Consider the following 27,602-nt stretch of genomic DNA (forward strand, 5'->3'; position numbering starts at 1 on the left):
ATACCACATCCCCATCCCCACTAGAGCAAGCTGAAGTGTCGGCCATCATCTCCCTTCTGACCTGCACCTGTGCCTTTCAGCCTGGCACCTCCCAAGGACGGCATCTCCTCCTCCTGCCATCCCTAGGCTGGGATGCCACTTTTCTGTGACGCTGACGGGGTTACGCTTGCTGCATCTTCAGTAGGAGATGGTTCCCTGATTCCTTATTTGTATTTCCTCACCTTACTGAGGGAGATGTGTGTCTCTCCCTGTAGGCCAGTAGCATATTGATCTCGACTTCTTGGCATATGCGTCAGTTCGTTACATAACTTCAAAGGGGCCATGGTATCACGTTTCTGTTCTACCCAGTTAGTCAGTTGCTCTGAACCAGCTGTTTCAGGTTTTCCCAAATCGCGGTGTGCCTGTTAAGTGCCAGGGTGTTCTTGGGAGCCGCTATACCATCGCGGAGGAGAAAGGTTTGAGCTGTGTGTGCATTGACTTCACTATTTGCGGGAAAGATCCCAGGCATGAGCATGCTAGCTTGGCCTTACCTTAGCATGCAGGATACATGCAAGCTACAGCCAAACCGCCAAACTCCTGTAATAGAAACATTTCATCCAGCCCATAAGGCAATAACAAATCCATAAGAATAGTTATCACTCCAGGCAAGCAAGCAGGTTAGGCCTGTAGGCTACAGAGGATCCCTGATGCCAGGGAGTAAGCACTATGGACAAATCATCCTTCATTGTTAGTGGAACAAGAAAGTAAGGAACTTGCTACCCCATTGTCGCTCTTGCACTTGATTCTCCCCTGCCTATTCCTTTCCAAGATCTATAGCTCGTGCGTGTTTCCCCATTGCTGTGCAGCAATTAATTACATTAGCTCACTAAACCTATCATTAAACAACTGCAATCTATGTTAATAGCTCCTTCGCTAATTAAATATCCATAATGTTCCTACCCTCACTCTTGAACTCCAGGCATCTCATTAGTCAACATCCAGCCCTCTTTTCCTTGTGTTTCCCTCTAGTTCCCCAGGGGAATCCCCAGGCATGGAAACTGCCTCTGAAGCAGGCCCCAGCCAGACTGTTGTGTGGGGGACACTGGAGATGGGGCGTGTATATGTGGGGCTGGCTCTTCCTCCAGCGGAGCAAGGCCCCCTGGCACCGGCCCCTGCAACACTCATCAGGAGCAGTTTGTGCAGATGAGGTTATTAACCCGGTACTGGGTCTAATCTGGCACCCTCAAAGCCAGCGGGGGGTTTGTAATGGATCTGGACAGGGCTGCTACAGTCCCACCGTGGGTGTGGTTGCAATGAAACTCCACTGGCGCTGCTGGGGAAGTGGCTGGCTTCGCTCCGCTGCTGTGGAATTTCGCTCCTTGTGTGCTGGAGACGTTTCAGCACAGGATCACCAACCAGAGAGGCAGGCGTAGGTCATGGGCGGCGGGTGTGTGAGGCAGGGGAAGGCGTTGCCAGGCAGGCAGCTTGGGAAGGCCCCACCCACACTCCACCCCCACAACCCCTACTCCAGGTGTACTGGGGCGGAGTGTTGCTGCCTCCGAGTGCCCGCCCTCCTTGTGCTCTGGGACTGGGGAGGCTGAGGCCACATGCTGCTCTGCCTCCCTGTGGTGTTGGGGGTTTGGGGGTTTGGCTTCTTTGGGGGTTGGGTAGAAGGGGAGGGGCTGGGGCCTTGCCATCCCCAGCCCTACCTTCACTTACCTTGGTGGGGGAGGGATAGCTCAGTGGGTGGAGCATTGGCCTGCTAAACCCATGCTTGTGAGTTCAATCCTTGCAGAGGTCATTTAGGGATTTGGGGCAAAAAATTGTCAGGGATGGTACTTGGTCCTGCTGTGAGGGCAGGGGACTGGACTCAATGACCTTTCAAGGTCCCTTCCTGTTCTAGGAGATAGGCAATCTCCATCAGTATTTAAGAATACCACCCATGGCAAGATGCTGTATTCCAAAGAGATTCTCTCTCAAACTAGACATAACTTGGAAGCAGAGGAGACCGTTCTAACACATGGGCATCTTGATAGAAGTGCCAGATCGCCTGCACCAAATTCAGCTAGCAGGTCTATGGAGCTGAATTAGAGCCTGTTGCGTCTACACGCTGAAACAGAGACATGATTCCTTTTGATCTGGTGCCTTCATACAGCACTAGTGGAGCTGACTGGTCTGATTTCGAGTTCATGCCCTTGTGAAAGAGGCAAACAGTTCTCTTTAAACTCTCTGCCAACCCAGATTTTCTCTAGAGAATCAAGTGGCGCTGACACACACAGCATTTCGTCGGAGAGCAATTTGGCTCTTCAGTAAAATCTGGAAGAAATCCAAAGCGCACTGACTCATAAGTTCAGGGCTTTGTCTGTGTCGACGTGTAGAAGAATTCTACGGAGAGCGGGAATAAAGATAAAAGAACCTGAAAAGACCGTTTCCTGTCACGTTCTCAAGCAAGCGTTGATTTTTCAAAGTTTAACTTGAGTCTGAGCATTAGACTAGGCAGGTCCCTGGGGAGCTGAAATCAGATGCAACGTTGAACTCTGCCTCTGACACCAGATTACAAAAATGTGTATTAATCAATTGTACATCACTTCAGGTGCCCCAACACTAGCCTGGGAGTATATTCGCTTTGAACGTTTACACTTTTTTTTTTAATGAAAAGAGCAGCCTAATTCTTAATTAAGATGACTAGGCAGATGCAGGTTTTATTGAATTTAAATATTTATTGAATTTGCGTAATCTTTCAAAATGGATTAGACTTTGAATGGGAAAGTTAATATCATTTGGGTGATAATTTATCTGCTGAATCCACTTAGGAAACCAATCGGGAATTAGTTAAAAAGTTACCGGAGTTGGGAACTATTCTCAAAAGCTGTGTGGGAATATATTGCGGTTCCTCTCACTCGAATGTATACGCCAGACCTGGGACTCAGTGCACCAGAGAGAGGCAAAAGATACAGAAGTTCCTGATTCTGCAACCCCTTTCATGCTCCCACGGAAGCGTGTGACTGGTCTCTCTGAAGGCTGCCGGGCGATGGGTTAGGAATGGATGTCGGTGTTTGCAGGAGAGGTGCCCAAGCCCAAACCATACTGTTGTGCAGGGCTAAGGCCACTCCGAGCTGCAAAGGAAATGTTGCCTCTGAGCTCCATCACGTGCGCTGAGAATCCAGAGGCACTAGGGAACCGTGAGTGAGAGACAATTGGCGTCATTGACTTCCCGTTGGCGTCAATGACCATTTTGATCAAAAGTGACAGCCCAGTCTGACCCTTTCTGTATACGACTCAATCTGTACTCTACTGTGGTCAAGGGTCAGCACCCATTTCAGACCTGGTCCCTTTTGAACTATAAGCTGAAGGTATTTTCAGGTCTTCCACCTACTTGGGACAATTTTTGTGGTTTTATCCTAGGACACTAAAACTGGAAGGGACCTCGAGAGGTCACTGAGTCCAGTCCCCACCTCCATGGCAGAACCAAGCACCATCTAGACCAGCGGTTCTCAACGTTTTGGGCTCCGGAGCCCTTTACATGCGTAAAAATGTATGCGGAGCCCCAGCGGTCCACTGATTGTATGTGTTGTACCTATCGATGTTTCCAGTTTGTCAACCTCGCGGAGCCCCCTGGAGATGTCTCGTGGAGCCCCAGGGGCTCTGCGGATCACAGTTTGAGAAACACTGGTCTAGCCCATCCCTGACAGGTCCAACCTGCTCTTCACTATCTCCAGTGACGGAGATTCCACAAACCTACGGTCCCATGTACAATGCCATTTTCCTACTGTTCTGTGTGGCTTTCTGGCTCGGTTGTTGTAAGAAACCCAGGCAGGTATCAGAGGTATTGGCCTAGCTCTTCAGGGAAGCCAGCTGGACATGCGGTGCTGTCACGTGCATGAAGGACATGAGCAGGACTAATGAAAACCATCACTGCTTCAGCATGTAGAAGTGCCCTGGGAGGCTACTCTTGTGCTTAGCTCGGCTTGGTTCCTCTGAATGTTTGACAGCACCTTGAAAAATGTTGGCTTCAAAGCCTAACCCCTTCCCCTCACTAAGCTTCAGGGATCCCAGTTCCCGCCAAAGCGATTTCTTCACTGCTTCATGTGCCCAGCTAGCTGCTGTGAGGGCGTCCACACAACCCGTGCCAGCCTGAGACTGGACCGGGCAAGGAGGTTGCTCCTACAGGCTCCGGTGCTGCTTGGGTCAGGGCCTCACGAGAATGAGTTCAGACGGGAGCAGGATTGGGGATGCAGAGGGGAAGCTGCTTGTGGTGTCTCTTCTGTAATCTGTACCCCCCCCCAAAGGTCCTACACCTGCCCCTTGAGCGTAATTTGCCAGGGGCAAGAGACGTTGCTCCGTTTCCAGGAATGGATGAATCTCTCTGGGGCATGGTGAATAATGCTCCCTTCTGGTCTTAACATCTGTGGCTGGAGTCTCTGGTCTGACCACTTGGTGTGGTGCGGCTTCTGACCGGAGGGGAAGACGGGGGCCGCGCCCAGGCACGGAGCGGGAGGGGCTGGAGGAGAGGGGAAGGCAGATGCTGTGACTTCAGGAAGGTGAAGAAGGCAGGTTGATATTCAGGGCCCAGTGAGGTGCCCAGAGAAACAAGTCGCCAAACCTCAAGCCAGTAGAAGCAAGACCAAGCTTTCAGTTTGCTTCCATTTTCCTCGGGGTCCATTTTGATGGGTCTACTGCCTAATGGGAGAGGCTGTCTCAGACAGCTAGGAATGAGGGGACAAGGGCCTGCACATCTCAGCATGAAAGAGAGAAATCTCTGGGCTTCGGGTGAATGCCAATGCCTTTTGCCTCTGCTTTATACTCTAGTGCTTTGAGGGAGTAGCTTATGATAATGTCTGTTGTCAGTTTTGTGCACTATGTTTCATGTTGGAACACTGTGGGCATTTATTTATTTTCTTAGCACCATTACATTTCACTTCTTGCTTACCTGCGTGCTCTGTTTGGTTGGTCCATGTATGTACTGTGTCTCAGCCTTTGTGAATTCATCTCTATTGCCCCAGCTGTGTTCCCCAGCAGAGTTCATACTTTTGGAATTGTACTCCTGAAAAGTCATTGTCTGTAGGATACAGTGGAGCATCCTCTGGGAATGCCAAGAGCAGGTGTCGGGGTTAGGGACAGGTAGAGGGGATGTCAGGGTTAGGGCAGGCGGGTGTGTCAGGGTTAGGACAGGAGGGTGGCTGGCTATAGTGTTGAGGGTGGGGACAGGCAGGGGTGTTCTGCATTTAATTCCAGTAATGACTGAGAAGTGTTTTTGAACTGGCTGGCTTTTCAGGCTTTCTAGACAGTCAGGGTCTGGATTTACTCCAGGTCTCTCCACAGCTACATCCCCTTGCAGTCATTCAGGACAGCGATACAGTAAATTCCAGATTCACTGGTGTGGCGTCCTGACAGGTCTCCTGCTGCATCAGTGATGATAAACATTCAGCTGTGCACGTTTCTGTAGGCTCCCTCAGTGTATCACGCCAGCTCTGCACAGGTAGCTAGCATCAGAGAGTTCACGAGAGCCCCCAAAGACCACAGACTCAGATAAGACACGAAGGCGCTGAGTCAGGTTTATTGTCGAATGAAGCACATTACTAGGTGTCGGTAGCCTGATGGCCTCCGAGTCCCTATATATTTGTACTCACCCGGCTCAGTTGATTTCACTGTCGCCCCTAGGCCGGCCAAGGAGGTAAGTGAGGAACCCCAATATTTATAGACAGAAATGTTTGATCTACATTATGCACCGTATGGATCATCTTACGCACCAATGACACACTTGGTGCCTCTCCTTGAACTGTCCTCCAAAGCCTTCGCTGCCCCTTGTTCTGCTTTCACTCCTGTTGTTTCCAACTATTTATCACGTACTCAGCTGGGTGTCCCTGCACTGTCCGGATGGAACGTATTTACCTGTTCCCTGGGCACCTATCTGTGCCGGCAGTTCTAATGCCGAGACACGGACTGGCAGGCAAACGTCTGCTGTGACACGGCCTGTCTGTCACTCACAGCAGAACTCTTGCTCCCTTTGGTCCAAGCACCAGACCCCTGCTTCAGACTCCTTCTTTCCCCTGCACCCCTCACTTGCATTGATGAGTCTGGAGTCCATAGTGGGGCACATGAACACTGTGTTGAGTTTTTCTCTCTCTCTTTTTTTAAGGTCGCCCTGGTGGTATTTTAATTCACCCCATCATATGGAGTTCTGCCCCAAGCCAGCCACAGACAACGAGTTTCACCAGAGAAATGCTGTCACAGGTATGTTACAAGAGAGCGAGTCCGTACTCGCTTTGTGCACTGCTTTTGCATACTGGCCTGGCGCTCTCTGGCCCGGTAATATCCGTGGTCCTGCAGGATTTTAGTTCGCCAGATTTTCACTTAGCATGGGGGTGGCCAAGTTTCCTGCTGTCCCATAAAGTTTGTTTGCAGCCCCAGTCCTGGCTTTCAGTTCTCTGTGCTGCTATTTAGCTCTAACTTACCCCAACTGTCTCTCAGAGCCCAGTGGCAGTGCTGGTAATGCTGCTAGACAATACCGAACTCCCGTGGTCTGGCAAATTCTCTGGTTGGGCCCTGGCCAGGGCCTGAGGATGCCAGCCTAGAGAGGTACTCCAGCATAGACCCTTATTGTGAGAGCTGCTGTGGAGGCAAACCTGCAGCAGTCCCTAGCTTGCTTATCTGTCTGAGCCAGGAGGCCTCGTAGCACAGAGGAATGGGAAGCAGGACCCAGGGAAGAGGTGATGAAGAAGCATTCATTCCATTCCAAGGTCACTTCCCCTCACCTCCGGCCCCCAGCAGATCTAGGGCCTTCTAATCGAGCGCCAGCCCCCCAGATGCTCCAGGCAGTCAGGAGGGCTCTCGACAAAGAACAGACTCGTCCGTGGTGGGACGTCAGCCCTGGGGTGTCTGTCACTGCCCGGGGCAGACCAGTGCCGCGTCTTCCCGTGACAGCAGCCGCCCCTGATGGAGGGCGATTGCGAGGCTGTGATGGTGGGTTGCTTGGGACCGGGCTGGTTTGGTCGTTGTTGTTTCTTAGCTAGTGTCCGCTCACTGAGAAGCCGTAGGCTGAGCCCTGACTGACCAAATAGCAGAGTCTGGCAGAGCAAGACTGAAGGAGGGAGGCCGAGAAAGGGCCGTCCTAGCCGGGTTGGGATGCTTTGAAGGAAGATGCGCTAGCACAGGTGTGACAGGAGAGCTTGCACTGGGCAGAGCACTGTGGAGGGAAAGGATCCTAGAACAGCCCCTGGGAGCTGGGGGGAACACAAGAAGGAAGAACAGCTCCCATGTGAGCAGGCCGGGGTGTCCCTGTCAGGTGGCTGTTAAGGAACTGCTTAGAAACGTTTATTTGAGTAACGACTTCATTAGCATTTATTGCTTTGGACTCCTTGCCCTCTTTAATGAACCCCAGCGTGGCCCATGTTTTACACTGGCGCGTGCTTTGCCCACAGGTGGTGTTTTCACACCGCTCCCGGTAAGCCACACAAAGGGCAGGCTCCACGCAGCTTGAGCGAGTGAGAGGAGCATCCGGGTGTGAGCGGTGGGAGCAAGGCTGCCGGGGAGGCTTACGTGGGGAAGAAGCCACACACGGGTGTCGGTGTAGAACACGACTTAGCGTTCTGTGCACAAGGCCTGTCTGTGACCTGACCAACACTCTGGCGAAGTTCTCACCTGCGTCATTCAGGAGGGTTCATCACAGTAGCCCCGAGGGCCATGTGCCATTTCTGGTTCCTTTCCTCTTCCTCCAGAGGAATGAACCTCACTGGCGCATCCTCTCCCGTGTCTCTGCCTTGCCACTGCAGGGGGGAGCTTCCCCCGGCCGCCTGAGCCTCTCCCGGGAGAGAAATGAAGCAGAAAAGCAATTGGCGGGGGAGACTCGTGCTCCCCCACTGTCTGTGCAGCCCTCGTGGTGTCCTGCTGTCGCTCGCGGGGGCTGCGCAGCGTGAGGACTGCCCGTGCAGGGAAGGAGGGTGGGACAGGAGGAGGGGCGACTCCCTTCACTGCGGTGGCCAGGAGCAGTCCCTGGGAAGGGAGCGGCATCGCCAGGAGCACAGAGCCCCTGCAGCAGAGGGAGGGGAGCAAACCCTGTTCCCCTGCAGAGTCCAAGGGGAGAGCGATTCCTGCCTGTGGGTCTCAGGGAAGGAAGATGCAGCCTGGCTCACGGGAAGAGAGCCCTGCCCTCGCGCCTCTGTGCGCGGCACCAAGAGGGGGCGTTGGGAGGCGCACTGCCAGCAGGTCCAGAGAAGTGATTATTCCCCTTTATTCGGCTCTGGTGAGGCCACATCTGGGGCATTGCATCCAGTTCTGGGCCCCCCACTACAGAAAGGATGTGGGCGCATTGGAGAGGGGCCAGCAGAGGCAACCAAAATGATTCGGGAGCTGGAGCACATGACCTGTGAGGAGAGGCTGAGGGATTTGGGCTTGTTCAGTCTGCAGAAGAGAAGAGCGAGGGGGGATTTGAGAGCAGCCTGCAACTTCCTGAAGGGAGGTTCCAAAGAGGGGGTGTCTCCAGCCTCTTTGGAACCCCCCTTCAGGTAGTTGAAGGCTGCTCTCAAATCCCCCCTCGCTCTTCTCTGTTCTCAGTGGTGACAGAACAAGGAGCAATGGGCTCAAGTTGCAGTGGGGGAGGTCCAGGTTGGATATTAGGAAAAACTCTTTCCCTAGGCGGGTGGGAACGCACTGGGCTGGGTTCCCTAGGGTGGGGTGGAATCTCCATCTCTTGAGGTTTTTAAGTCCCAGCTTGACACAGCCCTGGTCGGGTTGGTTTAGTTGTGGCTGGTCCTGCTTTGGGCAGGGGGCTGGACTCGACGACTCCTGAGGTCTCTTGCTGCCCAAGGGTTCTAGAAGTCTGATTCTAATTGCTCAGTGACAGTTGTTCTCCCTGCCCTGTGCCTGATCCACAGAGCGTGGGAGGCCGTAGTACGGGCTGCAGCCTGCCTCGTTACCCCAGGCTGGAGGAAGGCGGCTTTCATTCCCGCTGACTGCATGGGCAGCGCCAGTTGTAACTATGAAGCGCTGTCAGACGTGCCTCCCCACACACCTTGCCCTGCTGATGCTCGGAGAAAAATCCCTTTGCGGGTCTGGGAAGATACATTTTAACAGCCTGTGCATGGGGACCTGGCAGCACCTTCTTTTCCTCCAGACAGGACAAGTGTCACCTGAGTGTGTGAATCATGCCAGAGTGGTTGCCTCATCTCCAAACCCCTAACCCTAGCCCTTGGCTTTTCATTCTAGTCCTGAGTTGAAAATAATGCTGGGTTGGCGGATGTGACCTGTAAATGGAGCTGCCATGTTGCTGGCCTTCCCATAGCACAGATCAGTTCTGTACTCTTTGTATGGGCAGTGGGTAGTGACCCACGCTGGGACGGGACCCCACCGTGCCAGGCACTGTACAGACAAGCTCCAGGAGACAGCCTCTGCCCCAGGCAGCTGGAAGTCTGAGTGTGCAGGACAGGCAGAGGGGAGCAGAGAGAACATGGAACCAAAGTGAACGGTGCCACGGTGCACAGGTCTCCCGGGAGAGCCGGGGCGTTACTCGTTAGCTGGTTTTGTTTTCCATCCTCGCTCTGTAACCGGACACGGAAACCCTGTGCGAGTGCCCGCAAATCGCAGCGTGCTGTACGACTGCGTTGGCTCCCACTTGGCCGGTGTTGGCTGGAAGTTGAGTGCAGCCCTGGAGACGTTTGGCTGGTGCTGGCCGAGAGGAGAGATGCCTGGCAGAAAGCACCAGTTACCACATATGGGAGAATGGAGGTACGCTGGGCATAGCGCCAATAAGCCCTGAGCAGGGATGCTAGAGTGCAGAGCTCTGAGGTGGCTAATCTCAGACCGTCACGCCCCTTTTCCCCAGCTGAGACCATTGCCCTTTCCAGCAGCTGCCTTTCTTTTGTCACTTCTCTTTGAATTAGCCGGCCAAAGATGTGTTTCCTCCTTTTGTCCCACAAGTGTCGTCCCCCGACCCCAAATTTCCCTGTCAGGCATCTGTCCAACCTGCTCTTACAGATCTCCAGTGATGGAGATCCCGCAACCTCCCTGACAGGTAGGAAGTTTGACACCAAATGAAATTAATGGGTAGCAGGTTTAAAACTAATAAAAGAAAGTTCTTCTTCACACAGCGTGTAGTCAACCTGTGGAACTCCTTGCCAGAGGAGGCTGTGAAGGCTAGGACTATAACAGAGTTTAAAGAGAAGCTAGGTAATTTCATGGAGGTTAGGTCCATAAAAGGCTATTAGCCAGGGGATAAAATGGTGTCCCTGGCCTCTGTTTGTCAGAGGCTGGAGAGGGATGGCAGGACACAAATTGCTTGATCATTGTCTTCAGTCCACCCTCTCTGGTGCTGGCCACTGTCGGCAGACAGGCTACTGGGCTAGATGGACCTTTGGTCTGACCCAGTACGGCCGTTCTTATGTAATGTTCTAATGTCCAACCTAAACCTCCCTTGCTGCAATTTAAGCCCATTGCTTCTTGTCCTGTCTTCAGAGGCCAAGGAGAACAATTTTTCTCCCTTCTCCCTGAAACACCCTTTTAGATACTTGAAAACCGCTATCATGTCCCGTCTCAATCTTCTCTTTTCCAAACTAAACAAGCCCAATTCTTTCAGTCTTCTCTCATACTCATGTTCTCTAGACCCTTCATCATTCTTGTTGCTCTTCTCTGGACCCTCTCCAACTTCTCCACATCTTTCTTGAAATGTGGTGCCCAGAACTGGACACAACACTCCAATTGTGGCCTGATCAGTGCAGAGCAGAGCGGAAGAATGACTTCTCGTGTCTTGCTCACAACAGTCCTGTTCATGCAGCCCAGAATCACATTTGCTTTTTTTGCAACAGTGTCACAGTGTTGACTCATATTTCGCTTGTGGTCCACTATGACCCCTAGATCCCTTTCTGCAGGACTCCTTCCTAGACAGTAGCTTCCCATTCTCTGTGTGTGAAATGGACCGTTCCTTCCTAAGTGGAGCACTTTGCATGTGTCCTTATTAAACTTCATCCTCTTGACCTCAGACTATTTCTCTAGAATGTCCCGATCATTTTGAATTCTGACCCTTTCATCCAAGCCACTTGCAACTCCTCCCAGCTTGGTGTCCTCTGCAAACTTTATCAGCATCCTCTCTATGTAAATCATTGATGAAGATATTGAACAGAACCAGCCCCACTTATTCTGCCCTTCCAGCATGACTGGGAACCGTTACTAACTCCTCCCTGAGCACGGTTATCCAGCCAGTGATGCACCCACCTTACAGTAGCCCGGTCTCATACTGTGATACTGTTCTGAATGTCCTCGCTGCTGGCTCTTGGATGCCATCCCCAGGCCCTTGGAGAAGCTGTTTTGCTCCCCAGCAAGATGCCTGGGTGAGACCCGTGCAGCCATCGATGCTCTGCTTACAGCGGTGAGCCCTGTGATAGCCAGACATGCAGCGCCTGAGCCCGAAGTGAAGCGGGATCTTAAGCACAGCGGTTCCAGCCCGAGAGCACAACTAGGTGCTGCTGTTGACAAGTTCCTCCTCCGTGTTGTGTAGCCATTACAGTTTGCTGAGCTCTGGGGTAGTTTGTGGTTTTTCTGGGCAGATCCAGATTGCGAACACAAGGGTTGTGCCCAGCCTATTAAATAATGAATGTAAAGACAGCAGCACCTTGGCTCTAGGTCAGGTCCGTATCTGCCGCCTCAGCCCCACCTGTGACTGCAGGGCTCGGCTACCGCAGGCGCGACGTGTTAACTTGCTGCCTGCCAGCTCCCCCACATGGGACAACAGAACAGCTGCTGCCTGCCTGCTGCGAATCAGCATTTGGTCTGATGACTTAATCAACATGTCAGTCTCCCCAGGCCTATTTCTGGAGTCAAACATGGCTATGAAATGTCATTTTAAAAACCCCAGATTCCAGCATTTAACGATGATTAAGTCTCTTGAGTTCCAAAAATGCCTAACAAATCCAGACTCGAGCCCTGTCCCTGATTTGGACTTGAACCCAAATTCTAAACCCCAGCCAGAACCTAATCCATACCTGCCCCGTTTTTACTTTCATCAAGCACGTCAAAGGCAATGAGTTTATGTCATGCAGAATGCTACATTGGTTCAAGTTTTCTTTGAACGTTGCCAATCTTCTTAAAAGATTTATGGGCCTGACTTGTGTGTGTTTTGGGGAGTCCGTAACGAAAGTTTTGCACAGCTGTAGGTGTAGTGTTCACAGTGCCTTGTGTTGTTAACACGAATAAAAAGTGAACCAAACAGAAAACAGCAGCAGTGCCAACTAAATCAACGTCAGTGGTACAGGTACCAGAGTAATGGGGGGAGGCGAGGCATGACTGTTTGAAGTGATTTCCTCAAAGCTCAGTTAGAAAGGGCTGGAATTGCCTCTGTAGTCTTGTTAGCACACCGCAGTCCGGTCCTGCAACTTCTCTCTCTTCCAGTCTGGGACATGTCCTGAGCAGACGGTGGTTGAGTGTGGTTGAAGAAATCTGCCCTAGGAATTAGGCTGGGCTAATCGGTTGGGATGTTGCAATTCTGAACAACATGGATGCTCCGTCTAGCCAAAAAACCCTTCACTTCATGTTGAACCTCTCTGGTCTGGCAACGTCTGCGGTGCAGTATGACTGTGGATGCTGCTCCAGTGGCAGCGGCTGGGAGCGGAGTCGGCTGCCGGGGCCAGTGGAGCCCATGGGGTAGCAGAACCCACAGGCAGTGAGAGCGCAAGGTCAGCAGGGCTGCCGGGGCTTGTGGGGCCACTAGGCCAGTAGGTCTGCTGAAGCTCACAGATACGAGGCTGGCAGGGCTGCCGGAGCCCTGCTGTCTCCTCATCCTGGGATGCTGGTGAGAGGAGGCTGTGGAAAGGAGACGAGGTGTCTGGGGAGGGGAGCCAACTGTGACGGCGCGTTGGGGTCCCCCGCCTCCTGCACCCCCATAATGGCACGAACAGACTCCACCAGCCAGTAGAATAGAGGTGGTTTATTGCTTCGCCAGGATACAGCACAGCACAGATGGCATCAGGTTCCAGGGCAGGCCTAGGATGCCTCAGCCCCCCTTGATATGGGGGGGGGTCTCGGCTTCTAAACCCCCCAGCCTGTTGCTGAGGCTGCTTCCTCCATCCTCCCAGACAGAAACTAACTAACTCTCCTCCAGCCCTGCCCCCCAGCCAGGGCAGCATCCCCCTTCCTTTGTTCCTCCCCATGGGGGTTAGCTGATCAGACAGGTTGAGAGGGCCTCTTTGCATAATGACTCATCGCCTGTCTTGCTCGGTGGTGCTACAGACAGTGGTCAGTGAGTTAGCAAGTTACCCCGCACTACGTCACACCAACCAGGCAGACTGGCTGGCTGCCCCCTCCTCCCAGAGCTCCTCTGCACCCACAAACTCCCTTGTCTGGACCCAGCCGGGTCCCGAGGGTACCGGAGCAGGGAGGGCCCACCTGTCGGAGCTTGTGAATGGCCGAACATGGTGCTATCCCCCAGGCGGATTCCCTGAAGAGCCCATGCACATCCTTTGGCTGCTCTGTTGGTTGCCTGTCTGAACCAGCGGAAAGCAGCTGAACTTTGCATCTGGCATTTTCCATGCTGGTAAGTAGGCTGAGCTCCAGAGAGAAAAGATGGGCAAACGGTATCCGATACGCACGTTGCTCATTTGTATCACCGCTGCTCTCGTCTATCTCTCCGACTTTCCCTCTGTGTCAGGTAGTCTCAATCTTGTGCATATTTTTGACATTGTGATAAGTCGTTGTGATGGGGCGGACCAAGCCCTGAGGCCAGAGAAGGGCCATAGAAAAATCCCCCCCTCCCCCATGGACTAGAGCGGTGGTGGAGGAACCAGCCAATCAGGAACCAGGAGGGACTATAAAAGGAGCAGGAGGACTAGCACAGCTGAGTTGCAGCCCAGACCTGGAAGAGGAGAGGGAGAGGGTCAGGAGTGGCTGGCTGGCAGAACCAGGGACAGCTCCCAGCAGCCAGCTTGGATATAAAGGTAAAGCCCTGAGCTACAGCAAAGGCTTGTCTCTAGGAGGGAGGCCTTGGAGGCGCCGCTCTCCTTCAGAGTGAGGCAACAAACTGAGGGAACCGTGTCCAACTGAGAGATACTCCCCAGGGGCGCCGGGATGGGCCCCTGTTAGCGATGGACCCTGGAAGGGGTCTGTGATTGCACACACAGTGCGACTCGGCCAGAGGGCTGAGTAGCCGCAAAGCATTTAAGAACAGAGTGCAGGGCCCCACACTCAGCGACACAGGGCGCGCGCTCGCTCTCATGCGGTGAGTGCCGGCTTCATCGCAGTCGTCGTCACTTACTCCTGGATGTCGCTGCCTGGGATGAGGTTGGCCACCTTGACACAGGAAACATTTGAGAAAATAGAACCAAACTGGAAGCGCCAGTGTGTGATCCCGACCCGTACTCCCACTCCCCTGGCAGTGAGGAGTTCCACCCGGGACGCCAGTGTTAACTCCAGGGAGGGTTGGCAGGGCTGGATTTCTGTTTTCCATCATTCCAGGGGGTACCATCCATGTTTATTTTTGAGTAAGCATATTATATCTTTGTTTATATTTTCATTGTTGTGTGAAATTATGGGGGTGGGTGTCTCGGACCATGATTATTTAATGGTGCCGTGATTCAAAAAGTTAAAGCTTTATAACCGTTCAAATATAAATTGTAAACAGCGTTTGTCAAAATATACAAAGTAAATGTCTATAAATCCAACTGCAAGCGGCATTTTTCTGACTTTGCCTTCCTGTAAATTGCAGTGAAAGTACTTTGCCGTCAGTCTGTGTGTGTGCATGGAGAAACTGATGTGTGCTGACATTTACCAGTACAACTCGAATCCTTCCAAGCCTAACTATAGAGCCCCCAGGGCAGGCCCACTGATGTGGGGGAGTAAAGGGGTGATTGCCTCAGGGCTCAGCCATTCAAAGGGGTCTGGAGCTCCTGATCATTGCTGCTGTGCCAGAAATGGCCGCCAAAGCCCTGCCCCTTTGAATTGGTGCTGGAGTGCCACACCGGGCGCGCCGCGAGCCTTTGAGAGCAAGGGGTGGGGCTTGCGCTACAGTCTGAATGGCGCTAAGGTCTGTCTGCACTCGGCCCTGCCCCTTCTGGGGGCACAGAACAGGGTTCCCGCACTCCTTGCCCCAGGGCCCGCAATGGCCGTTAGCCCTGCTGACCAAGAGTGAGGTTGGAACTGAATCATAAAACACTAGAACAGGAAGGGACCTCGAGAGGTCATCAAGTCCAGTCCCCTGCCCTCATGGCAGGACCCAGCACCATCTGGACCATCCTCGATAGATGTCTGTCTAACCCGCTCTTAAATATCTCCAGAGATGGGGATTCCACAACCTCCCTGGGCAATTTATTCCAGTGCTTAACCACCCTGACAGGCAGGAAGTGTTTCCTAACGTCCAACCTAAACCTCCCTTGCTGCAGTTTAAGCCCATTGCTTCTTGTTCTATCCTCAGAGGCCAAGGAAAACAATTTTTCTCCCTCCTCCTTGTAACACCCTTTTAGGTACTTGAAAACCGCTATCATGTCCTATCTTATTCTTCTCCTTTCCAAACTAAACAAGCCCAGTTCCTTCAGTCTTCCCTCTTTTCAGCCTTCCCTGAGTGGCACAAAAAGCAGACAGAGGCCCTGCCTTCAAGTCACATCCGTAAAGTGGACCAGATCTTCAGTGGGAAGGGAAGTATCAGAGGGGTAGCCGTGTGAGTCTGGCTCTGCAAAAGTAACAAGGAGTCCTGTGGCACCTTATAGACTAACAGATGTATTGGAGCATAAGCTTTAGTGGGCAAAGACCCACTTCATCTTGCATCTGACGAAGTGGGTCTTTGCCCATGAAAGCTTATGCTCCTACACTTCAGTTAGTCTATAAGGTGCCACAGGACTCCTTGTCACTTCAGAGAGAAGGGAGATTCTCAGCTCTTCCTAAAGTGAGTACTGTCGGCAGGAACCTCAGGTGCAGTAGAATTTGCCGACTATCCCACCCAGGAAATTTGATTGGTCGGCACAGGGTGGCCCCTGACTTGTTCTTCTTTGGTCTGTGGAGTATTAAGTGTATGGATCTGCAATCCCAAACAAGCACCCTCCCTGGCGCCCCCGCCACAACCCCTCCTCACCCTCCAACCCTGACTCCTACACCCCCCACACTCCTAGCGTTCTGCCCTAAGCACCCACTTGATGACCGAAGCAACACTGGGTAGATGCTGGTGAGACAGAAGCAAGTTCAATTAACACAATTGTTTAGGATTAGGTATAAATTACAACATGCATCGTGGCTGAAGGCTGATTGGAGCGCCAGCAGATCATCCACTCGCAGGTTATCCCGCTTACAATTCGGGGGAACAGGGCAAAAGAATTATTGCTAAACGGTTTCACAGTTCACAAATTCTGCACCTGGGTGGCTTTTGTCTGAAGTGCTGGTTAGAGAGTCAGCATCGTCTAGTCAGCCGAACAGGGTTTGGGAGCCAAGAACTCCTGGCTTCTGGCCTGTTGGGAATAGGATTTGGAGGTTTCTGAGAAAGGGGTTCTCCAGAATGATTCTTGCAAGTTGTTGAAAAGGGAAGGAAACAAGGAAAATTCTGGGTTGGAGGAAGGGGACCTGACTCCCAAACACCCGTGAGACTGAAAATATCTAACGCCTGTTCCAGCGTGAAAGGTGAACGAGGAGATCATGAGGGATCATGCTGGGATGTCGAGTTGGAGCAACAGAGGGAGTTTAACTCGCCATCCTTACAACCCATTTCACTGAACTAAAATGACCTTTTTGCTGGAGGTGTTTTCAGAACTGTTACACGGTCCCAGTTTATTGCGACTGCCAAGAAAATCAAATTTTCATCCCAACCTCTGGTTTCTGCAGGATCCAGTTCTAATTGGTGCTGTACACTTTACTGCACCTAATTAATTCACTTGATTAATTTGCTATTAGCTACCTGCCATGAAAAATAAAGATTCCATAAATATTATTCCCCCCTGCCTTTGGGGCAGTAATTAGGTTAAGTAATGTGTTTAATTTTCAGTGCTTTTTAAAATAAAATAATATTTTAGGAGACTGCACCATAAAATTAGATTTTGTAAGCACCTTATCTTTAGTGCCCAGGGCACTATATTTATCCCTATTTCCAGCTCCGTAAGTCAAAATGCAACCCAAATGAAGAGGTGGATTCTAACTGGATGTTACTGTTTAGTTACTAGGTTTGTGTCTAATCTTGCTCACTCCCTTCTTATATTACTGTAATTCCATTGCAGACAGTAGAAATGCTCCTAATTTGCCACATTTTTAGTGAAATAGCAATCCGACCCATTATATTTATCCCAAAGAGCTTGATGCACAGTTTGTTCTCTGTGTCCCAGAATGGAAAACAATTAGCGACAATCTGCCATGCTCACTCAGCTAAGGAATAGATACTCTGGGAATAGCCCCGGTGAAATTAACCTCCATTCACCTGATGATTCCTAACCCTGCATTTCACAGCCTTTAATTAGTCCACACTGGTATTCAAAGCCACCAAAATACACCGCGCATCCCTAGCATATTTATTGTCACCAAGCGAGGCTCTGAGGTCGCTGCTGAGCTGACAGCTGGGTGATATAAAGTTAGGGTCTAGTTACAATGTTGGATTCATGTTGGATTAATAAAAGCAGCTCTGTGGTAGGGCGCATGGGCACAGTCAGTGTAAGGGGAAATAAATTAAATCCTTCTGAGCCGTCTGTGCACATCAGCAGTCTGCACGTGTCTTTGAAGACACGTAGAGCCCCAGTTTTCTGACCCTTTCCCCCCAATCTGCCATGGATGTAAACGCCTGCTAATAATCACTATTGCAGTCAGCCTGGAGGGGGCGCTTCATTTTTGCTCTGGATGTTACGAGGGAGAAACTCTGCAGAGGAAACAAGAAATTCGATAAAATAATGGGATTGCTGCACCCCCGGAACCGGCGCACGTTGCCTGTCCGCGCGCGACGCTGCCTTTGACGTAGCGCCGAACCTTTGTATGTCATGGGGAGAAAACTCGACCAGCATTGCCGTCTCTGCTCTCCCTCCTCCGCAGGCTGAGGAATGAATGTCTGACACAGCAGGGGATCCCAGCTTTTTTTATACCACGGACCAGCAAACCCGGTCACCAACTTTTGACGGACCAGTAACATTTTATTTGCATGTGTGCATATTCATTATGCAAATAATGACTATGCAAACATGCAAATGCAACATTACAGGTCTGCCACTATGTACCCCAGCCCTGGTCCCCGGGGGCACCGCAAACAGCCAGCTTCAGCTGCAGCAGCTGTCTGCCACTCACCTGGGGTCTACCCCAGCCCCGGTCCCAGAGCAGCCAGCACGGATGTGGCTTGGCAGCGTGCCGCAGCCCGGCAGCCAGCAGTTCGCGGCCTGGCACTGGTCCACAGACCAGCGGTTGGGAACCACTGTGATAGAGGGTCTGAAGAATAAATACATTGTTTGCACAACATTCTGCACCTCAGGAACATTTGATGAGATTATGAAATGAAAACAGCGTCTCGATGAATGCCTCTCTCTGAATATCATGTTATAGTATCAATAATAGTTCTGTTCTAGAGCCGCTTTCATCCAAAGATCGTCCTGTACTTTCCCACCCACTTCACAACAGCCACAGTGGTGTGCAGTGTATATACTGAGCAGTGTACTCCTTTTGGGTATGTCTACACTAGAAAGTTAGTTCGAACTAACGGACGTTGGTTCGAACTAACTTTCCTATGCGCTACACTAGCGCTTCGCTAGTTCGAATTTGAATCGAACTAGCGGAGCGCTTAGTTCGAACTAGGTAAACCTCATTTTACGAGGACTAACGCCTAGTTCGAACTAGCTAGTTCGAACTAAGGGCTGTGTAGCCCTTTAGTTCGAACTAGTGGGAGGCTAGCCCTCCCCAGGTTTCCCTGGTGGCCACTCTGGCCAACACCAGGGAAACTCTATGCCCCCCTCCCGGCCCCGGACCCCTTAAAGGGGCACGGGCTGGCTACGGTGCCCGTGCCAGGTGCAAGCCTGCCAGCACCCAGCTAGCAGACCCTGCACCTGGCACGGCACAGAGCCACCCACCCGATGCCCCCCAGCCCACCCCCTCTTGCCGGGACCAGGCTGGCGGCTCCCGGGAGCTTGCCCTGGACCGCAAGAGGCGGGCACCTTCCTGGGCTAGTGCGGACATCGTGGACCTCGTCCACGATCTCCGCACTAGGCACAGGAAAGTGGCCGTCTAGGGCAGGAGAGCTGCCAGCCTGGCCACCCAGGACCAGGTGTGCATGAAAATCAAGGGGGTCCACTGAGACCCCCGACACTGAGCCCTGAGCTTACAATGGCCGTCCTGGGTCAGACCAAAGGTCCATCTAGCCCAGTAGCCTGTCTGCCCACAGCGGCCAACCCTAGGGACCCTGGAGGGGATGGACCGAAGACAATGACCAAGCCATTTGTCTCGTGCCATCCCTCTCCAGCCTTCCACAAACTTTGGGCAGGGACACCACTCCTACCCCCTGGCTAATAGGACTCCATGGACCCAACCTCCATGACTTGATCTCACTTCCCTTTAAACTCTGTTCTAGTTGTAGCCTTCACAGCCTCCTGCAGCAAGGAGTTCCACAGGTTAACTATTTGCTTTGTCAAGAACAACTTTCTCTTACTAGTTTCAAGCCTGCTACCCATTCCTTTCCTTTGGTGTCCTCTAGTCCTTCTTTATGGGAACTCAGGAAGAACTTTTCTGAATGCACCCTCTCCACCCAACCCCTGCTTTTAGAGACCTCTATCCTGTCCCCCCTCTGTCTCCTCTGTTCTAAGCTGAACAGTCCCAGTCTCTGTAGCCTCTCTTCATCTGGGACCTGTTCCCAACCCCTGATCATGTTAGTTGCCCTCCCCTCTCCCAGCCTTTCTCTTCCCCTCTCCCACCTCCTTTTCCCAGTCTCCCCCAGTTTTGTTCAATAAAGACAGAGTCAATGTTGGAAGAAACGTTATCTTTATTTTGTACATCAATAAGAAGGGGGGCTAGGGAAGGGTAAGTGGAAGGAGGTGAGGGAGGAATGGGGTACGAGCCCCCGATGGGGAGGACTGGGCTGGCTCTGCGGGCTTCTGGGGGTGGAAGCTCTCCTGCAGCCCCCCAATTACTCCCTCTCCCCAGATGGCAGCCTGCGGCAAGTGCAGCCGGGTTGGTGGCCGAGTGGTGTGATGTGCCCAGTGTGGGCACTCAGGGCACTCCAAGCCAGAACTTCTTTGCAAGCGGGGCACCCCTTAGAACTGTGTGTCCGGGGTGGGGGTCGGGACCCTTTAAGCGCAGCCCTCGGCTAGCCTGAGACAGTATCTCCATGCTCTAAGTCCTCCTTTTATGCCCTGCCGGCACTGCTTCCGGCCATCATTAAGCCCTGTTCAGAGTCCACTCAATGTGGACTTGCTAGTTCGAACTAGCAAAACGCTAGTTCGAACTAGTTTTTAGTTCTAGATGCGTTAGTTCGAACTTGCTTAGTTCGAATTAACTAATTCGAACTAAGTTAGTTCGAACTAGCGCTGTAGTGTAGACGTACCCTTTGATGACTGAACTAAAGTCTGGAGTGAAACTGACATGGAAAAGATGACTCGGCAAAGCAGGGGCCATAGAACACACTACACCAGGAATCAATGCTGCAGGAATCGATCCATCGGCCATTGATTTATCATGTCTGCTTCGATGTGATCAATTGATATCTGAGTGTGCTCCCATCGACTCCAGTACTCCACCAAGACGGGAAGAGTAGCTGCCATTGACGGGAGAGCAGCCCCCACCATCCTTGCTGCACGCAAAATGCCACAGTGAGCATGTCAACTTCAGGCATGCTATTTGCATAGTGTCAGTAGATCAGTGGCAACGACAGGTGCACGCAAGGACTTGGGTCCTGGACCTCAGTCCTCTGCTGAAACCACAACAGTTGCTGGCTCCTTCATCCTTATTAGTTCCCTAATTATCCTCCAAGTCCAAATCGTGTAAAGTTTTTGCCATAACTGCAGGACACTGTGATACATTCCTCAGGTCTTGATGTTTTATCTACCTCCAAAGCTCCTTATTTAAATGGAGCAGGCAGAAATCAGGTCTGTACTGACAAAGGACAGAATGTATACATGTGTTTAAGCATTAAACAGAGTCATCAAGCAGGCAGGGGAAACAAAAGACGTTCCAACTGGTGAAAAACCCAGTAGGGAATATCCTTCCCTAGAAACTGTTTGTCTCCTGGGTCTCAGCTAGAAATGTTCTTCAGGGGGGACTGAAAATAAAAAGGAGGGACAAGCATGCCCAAAGCATGCCTCTCGCTTACCCAGCCCTCTTCATTCTCCACCTCTCAAAAGGAAACAGCCATTGGAGTCTCCGGGAGGAGACCTGACCTGAGAGTTTGGTCAGTAATCTGCTGGTGCATGTGCTGAGAACACTTGCTCTGCAACTAAGCTGGCTTTGTAAGTGGATTCTAGTAAGTGTTTTATCCTTATTTTTCTTGTAACCATTTCTAACTCTCATGCCTCATGACTCGTACTGGCGTAACACCGCTCTCTGTGAGGTGATCCGCTTGTTTGGCTGGTTTAGCTAAGCCAGTGTGTTAAGCTGAAGTGTCTGCGTAACGATCTAAGATAAAAACATGGCACATTATCCCCTACAGGAATAACCACGCTGGGCCGTAGAGGCCATGCGCATTTCTGGGTGAAGGTCTGGGGCTGGGGGTACATTCTGGGGTAACTCTACAGTAAAGCCAAGGCCAGTGAGAGCCAGGTATAGCTGGCAGGCTGCAGTGACAACCAGACACTCGGGGTGTGGCTGGCATGCTGGAGGCCATCTGTGAATGAGCCAGGTGGGAGCTGCCACAATAAGGCGCCCAAGGTTGCAGGGCAGGGGTTACACAGCCTGCCACTGCTCTGGATTGTGCCCTGGTATGTCACAGCCTGGTCATTAGACTCCAGAGAAGGCTGGGAGTATTGCCTGGGGAACCCCTCCATATGAGTTGTGCAGTGCTCTGTTGAGAGACACCAATGGAAAAGGTTCCAGCTTGAAAACAAAAGGAAGCCAAAGCCGTTTCAGTGAGTTGGAGCAGAAAGGTTGGGCAGATGTTAGGAAGGGTTGCCCGTGGTCTGGAGAGGACGAGCTGGCCCTGGGTCGGAAATGGTGACGCCAGGATCAAAAGAGCAGCAGGTCACAGGAATGAGGAGTGGGGAGACCAGGGAGGCGCATCTGGGTGTGTGGACACTGTAGGGGGAAGATGGGCCCTACAGGCCGAGTCAGCAGTGAAAAGCGCTGAAGACGCAGGAGTGGGTGAGAGAATGGTGCTGCCCAGGCTGCCCGCCTGCAGAGCTAACAGGAGAGCTGCAGTCCCTGGCTGGGAGGAAGACCGTCTGAGTTCAGCGTTTTGAGAGATGTTGAGCTGATCATAGACAACTAGAACTGGAAGGGACCTCATGAGGTCATCAAGTCCATTCCCCTGCCCCCATGGCAGGACCCAGCACCTTCTAGACTGTCCTTGATAGATGTCTGTCTAACCTGCTCTTCAATATCTCCAGTGATGGGGATTCCACAACCCCCCCAGGCAATTTATTCCAGTGTTTCACCCCCCTGACAGTTAGGAACTTTTCCTAATGTCCATCCTCAACCTCCCTTGCTGCAGTTTAAGCCCATTGCTTCTTGTTCTATCCTCAGAGGCCAAGGAGAACAATTTTCCTCCCTCCTCCTTGTGGCACCCTTTTAGGTACTTGGAAGCTGCTGTCATTAGGAGGGAAACACTGAACTTTGTGGGCCCTAGAGAGCTAGTCAATCCCTTGGGGGGATTGTTTGTGCCGCCTTTGAACTGTAAATTCGTAAAGAGCCCTGATGAGGGGGAAAGGAAAGCCAGGCACTGCAGAGTGACCTCTGGCTAATCGCAGGAGCTTGGGAACCGGTTGAACAATATTACAGGACACTTTCCAGTGGTGCTGCTTTCCAGGACATGTGCACGGAGAGCAAAGGCAAGTGTGTGGAAGCTGTAAGCCCTCAGCCAGCACCCGCCTGCAGGCTGTGTCCTGTAGCGTTCATTCCCACGGGTTACCGGCTTCTGACAGGCTTACCAAAGTAGGCACTGGGCCTCTTAGTGTTCTGCTGAGATTGACTCTGCAGCTGCCTCTTCCTGTGAGGCCAGCAGGGCGGCAGACAGAGCGGAGGGGCCGAGCCTGGGAACGCAGCCCCACAGCAGTAAGGTCCCACATGGGCACGGAGTTTGCTACTCCCGCCCCTCTCCGAACACACGGCGCAGAGCAGAGTCTGGCAGCGCGGCTCATGCCGGCCAGAATGCTGGCTGGGCCAATCCCCACCGCCCTGGCTGTGGCGAGGGGGGCAGCAGGGAATGAGTGCTAGTGAACACAGGACACTGGGAATGGGCCGAGGGAACCCCCAGGGTCTCATCCCACAGGTGGGTAGAGGACCCGCCCGATCCGGCTCACAAGCCAGGCACAAAGGGCACGTAGGCAGTTTCATTGTGCACGTGAGGACCCTGGAGCCATCGCATAACAAAAAACCGGGGGCACTGTTTGTCATTTAGGTTTCTGTCGTCTTCTGAGCAGGCCACTAGCCCCCTGCTTGCACTGGGTTGCATAGATCGGGTCTGAAGCATTTCAGGTTTGGTTCTGCTAGCAAATAGCCGTTCTGGAGATGCCACCCAAACCGCAGCTATTGGTTCAGACTGTAGGTATGGTCCAGCTCTGTCGTGTAGCACATGGGCAGCTCCCACCAACTGCAGCAGGAGAGGCAGGCGGCGGTTGAATCTGGCTCTTTGTTTCCAATACGCTGTGTTTGGAACAGGGATTAGGCCATGGCCCTCTCTTACCTAGTGACATCAAAGATAAGAATCAAACCCGTCTAGCAGACCGTTACGGAACACTTCATTTCACGTAGGCCTACGTTCTCACTTTCCCTAACGCCGCTGTGCATGCCTCTGGCTGCATACAGGAGTGTCCGGGTGGGGATAAATGTAGAGGTTTGCCAACACTTGGGCATTTAAAATAACTAGTCTGGCACCTTAGTGATTTTGGTGTAAACCCCATTTTCTCCCAAATCAGCTTAATCCCCTTTAGAGCCCCTTCCGACCACTAGAATTGTGTGAAGGGGGCTTAGTAGAATGAGAGCCCGGCCCTTGTTTGTGTATTATGAGAGAGAACAGATAAAGTGACCCTTCTCGATACTGATTTTTTGCATCTCTCTCATGCCCGTTTCTTGTCCGTCTCCGCTTTAAAGAGTGCTAGTCTGTTAAACCCCTCCTCGTGCTAGTCTCTGTTGTAATTTTCCTCACCCTTCTCTGGACTATGGTGAAACACTCAAATACTGTAATTGTCAGCATGGTATAAAAGTCCAGCTGGCTGGTGGATAGACGGAAAGAAGGTAGCAGAATGGCCCCATCTGACAGCTGCAGAAAACAATGGCTTCAAATAAAAACAAAACATTCACAAAAGCTGCCCATCAATATGTATAGCTGTGAGGAGTGTCTTCGTCAGCGAAAAGGGTTGAGTCAAGACTGAATAAACGTGTTTCATGCCAGACCTTTCTAACCTTCCAGCAACTCTTTTCCTTAAGTCTGTCAGAATGATCACGTGGTTTATCCCAGAGTAATTTTGATTCATTGATGACTCTGTAAGGCCTGGTCTACACTAGACCCAGAAGCTCGACACAACCACAGCTATGAGGAATACGTGTCTGGTGCCTTACAAGGTTGGCGGTGTCCCCACAGTGGGAGGCCAATGGGAGAAAATGTTCCCTTCAGATTCCCTTGTTCCAGTTACTGGAGGGGGCACCCTCTGAGTTTGATTTAGCGAGTCTTATCTAGACTCACTAAATCAAACTCCAGAAGATGATCACAGCAGCATTGGTCTTCCGCAGAGCGAAGACATGGGCTTAGTGATGACAGGCAGCCAGGTGCCATCACACAGGTCCACTCTGTTCGGATGCCTATTTCTCTCTCGATAAATTACTCTGTCCAGCTGAGCCAGAGTTCTGCAGGCAGTTCCAACAGAGCAAATCTTTTGGCACTCACAGTAAATATAGAGGTGTAATGTCACTGTGGACGTGTAGATGGCACAGGTAGATCATGGAAGAAGATAGAGGCCACTGTGTTAACAAAGACCATGTCTGTTGCAAGATGATTAATAGATTTTAAGGCCCAGAGGGACGATTCTGAGCCTCTCGTCTGGCCGCCCGGAAGACGCAGGCCAAAGGGTTTCACTCATTACAATTCCTACATCCAGCTGAAAAACGTGTCGATCTAGAAGAGAACCATGCCCCTTCCCTCTCCGAATAGTCCCAGTCATTGTTCAGAACCACACTTTCACCAATACTGAAGGACAGGCACTCTGTAGTTTGTGTCTCTTGCTGAGAGCAAGCCAGACGAATTGTGAATCCTAGAATCCTAGCACGCTGGAACCGGAAGGGACCTCGAGAGGTCATCCAGTCCAGTCCCCTGCCCTCACGCCAGGACCAAACACCGTCTACATCATACTGTCCACATTGTGGACACGCTGAATGTGTTCTGAGGCAGATGCTTTTCCTCAAGCTGCATCAGGCTTTTTTCCTTAGCAAATAAACTGCCCCTGTTTGCTTTTGGCAGAGCAGGCCGACCCATCACTCCCAGCTTGTTAGTTTTAGCTTAGGCATCGTTACGAGCCCTCCTGAGGCCTGATAAGTGCCTGGAGCTTGCAATGGAAACGGCTCCTGATTAGTTCCAGCATGTGCTAAGACGTATAGATTTTAAGGTCCCTGGGCAACAAAGCAGTGTAGCTTAATCCAAAGCATGTTGACAAACAGGAGCAAGAGCTGGGCCAAGAGAGAAATGTTTCCATCACTTTACTCTTCTGGGCTTCTTTGATCTTTGTCATACTTGCCTTGGTTGGCATTTACAACAGTAAGGAGAATGCAGGAACTGCTACTAAAAACACATTAGGTGAGCAACTGGATATCAAAATCCACCAGCTCTTTTATTCAACGTGTCTGGAAAGGGCCGGGCTAGAAAGGAAAGCTGGTTGATCGCTTTCAGCCTAGTCAGAATGATGGCCCTAATTCTGGAAGCTGGTTTCTATTGAATTTCTTGCAAATGGAGGTAGTTTGAAGGTCTGCATGCAAGTGTAGATGGTGATAGGGCAGGGGACCAATGACACTGAAAGAGGAAAGGGTGTGTCATGCTCCTTTACCTGGTATAACAATTGCCTCCTGGCTTTTGTGCCTCTTTGTCCTTCATAACCTGAGTCTCACACCGAAATATGATTGGAACGATTAGTTCCTGATTGGTTGGTTTTTCTAGACTCGTGTTCCATCGCCGTTTTGGGTCTCAGAGCATTGCACGTGAGATCTGAACGTGTGGCCTTACCCCAAAACCGCCAGCATGTGCTTGTAGTTAGGAAGACCATTTCATTGGTCTACACAGCGAGGAGTCCAGTGGCACTTTAAAGACGTGCAAATGGAGCAGGGTACTAGAGCATCGGCTTTTGAGAGCTACGGCTCACTTCCTCAGAAGCTGAAGAGGAAAAGAGAGATACGGAGAGGGGAGTGTGACACCACGGCTAATTAAAGCAGAATGGAAGGGGCTCATCCACCTCGCGTGTGTTGGGTTTTACAAGTGTATGATTCTTCCTTTTTCCTTTCACTGTGATAGGAAATATGAGTCCTGCTAGACTGTAAACATGACTCATGCACCTTGTGACATTATTATGAACTGATAATTCTGCAGACCTTTTGAATAAGCCTTCTGTATAGTGATGTCCTTGTGCTTCTGGCGTGTAATGTAGTGAGCAGAGCTGCTAAGCCCCAAGTGAGTTTTGCCGATTAGCTCTGAATTAACGCAAAGGCCCGAACCAGACCAGGGCCTTACTTTTCTCTCTTTCTCGGTAAATGTGATAATGTTGGACTCTGCTTTGGTTCGCAACTTCTCAAAAATGCCCTTTGGAGCTGAGGATGAAAGTGGTTTCCTACCCTGTCTTAGTGGGTCCGAGATCTGCTTGGGAGCTAGGAGACATGCGCTGACCATGCTCTGTTCAGTAAAGATTTCACTGTTGTCTGCCTGAGGGCATTTAACCTGGACGGTGCTCACAGGTCTTCTGAACTGGATCAGGCCCTTGGAGAAACTCTTCTCAGATATTGTGTGTGTTTATATTAGCAAATACAGTTCTTTATACAGTGCTAAAAATCCTGAAAATGTTGGGCTAAAAGGGCTCTAGTCCAGCCCCAAGGACCAAGTAACCTAGACCATCTCAGATAGGTACTTGTCTAATCTGTTCCTAAAACCTCTCATCCATTGGGATGCCCATTCCAGAGCGTAACTACCCCCTGAGTAGGAAAGTCTTTCCTAACAGCTGACCTAAATCTCCCTGCAGCCTACGTCTTGCCCTACCTCCATTGGATGTGGAGACCAATTGATCACTGTCCCCTTCACAACAGACCTTAACCTATTTGAAGACTGTTTCCAGGTCTCCTCTCAGTCTTCCTTTCTCAAGACTGCACTTGCCCAGGTCATGTTTTCTCGCAGGTCATGTTTTCTAAACTTCCATGGGTGTTGCTCTCCTTCGGACTGGCTCCAATTTATCCACATCTTTCCTTAACCGTGATGCCCTAGACATGACACGGTACTTCAGCCGAGGCCTCACCTGTGCTGAATGGATTGGAACAATTCAGGCGTGTGCCTTACCCACAACACTGCTGTTAATTAGGGAAAATGCAGG

The 27,602-nt window shown here is 51.4% G+C and overlaps 1 protein-coding gene across 2 annotated transcripts in view; it reads left to right on the forward strand.

Moving 5' to 3' along the window:
- The window catches only part of HTR2C (5-hydroxytryptamine receptor 2C), a 438,632-nt gene that overhangs the window by 295,933 nt on the left and 115,097 nt on the right, over positions 1–27,602 (forward strand). For both annotated transcript variants that reach the window (XM_075916247.2, XM_075916246.2), the window contains exon 3: positions 6,119–6,213. The gene's annotated coding sequence lies outside the window, so the exon portion shown is untranslated. The remainder of the gene's footprint in view (positions 1–6,118; positions 6,214–27,602) is intronic.

The sequence above is a fragment of the Pelodiscus sinensis genome, chromosome 13 (genome assembly GCF_052426305.1).
Source record: "Pelodiscus sinensis isolate ZL-2025 chromosome 13, ASM5242630v1, whole genome shotgun sequence".
Taxonomy (NCBI): domain Eukaryota; kingdom Metazoa; phylum Chordata; order Testudines; family Trionychidae; genus Pelodiscus; species Pelodiscus sinensis.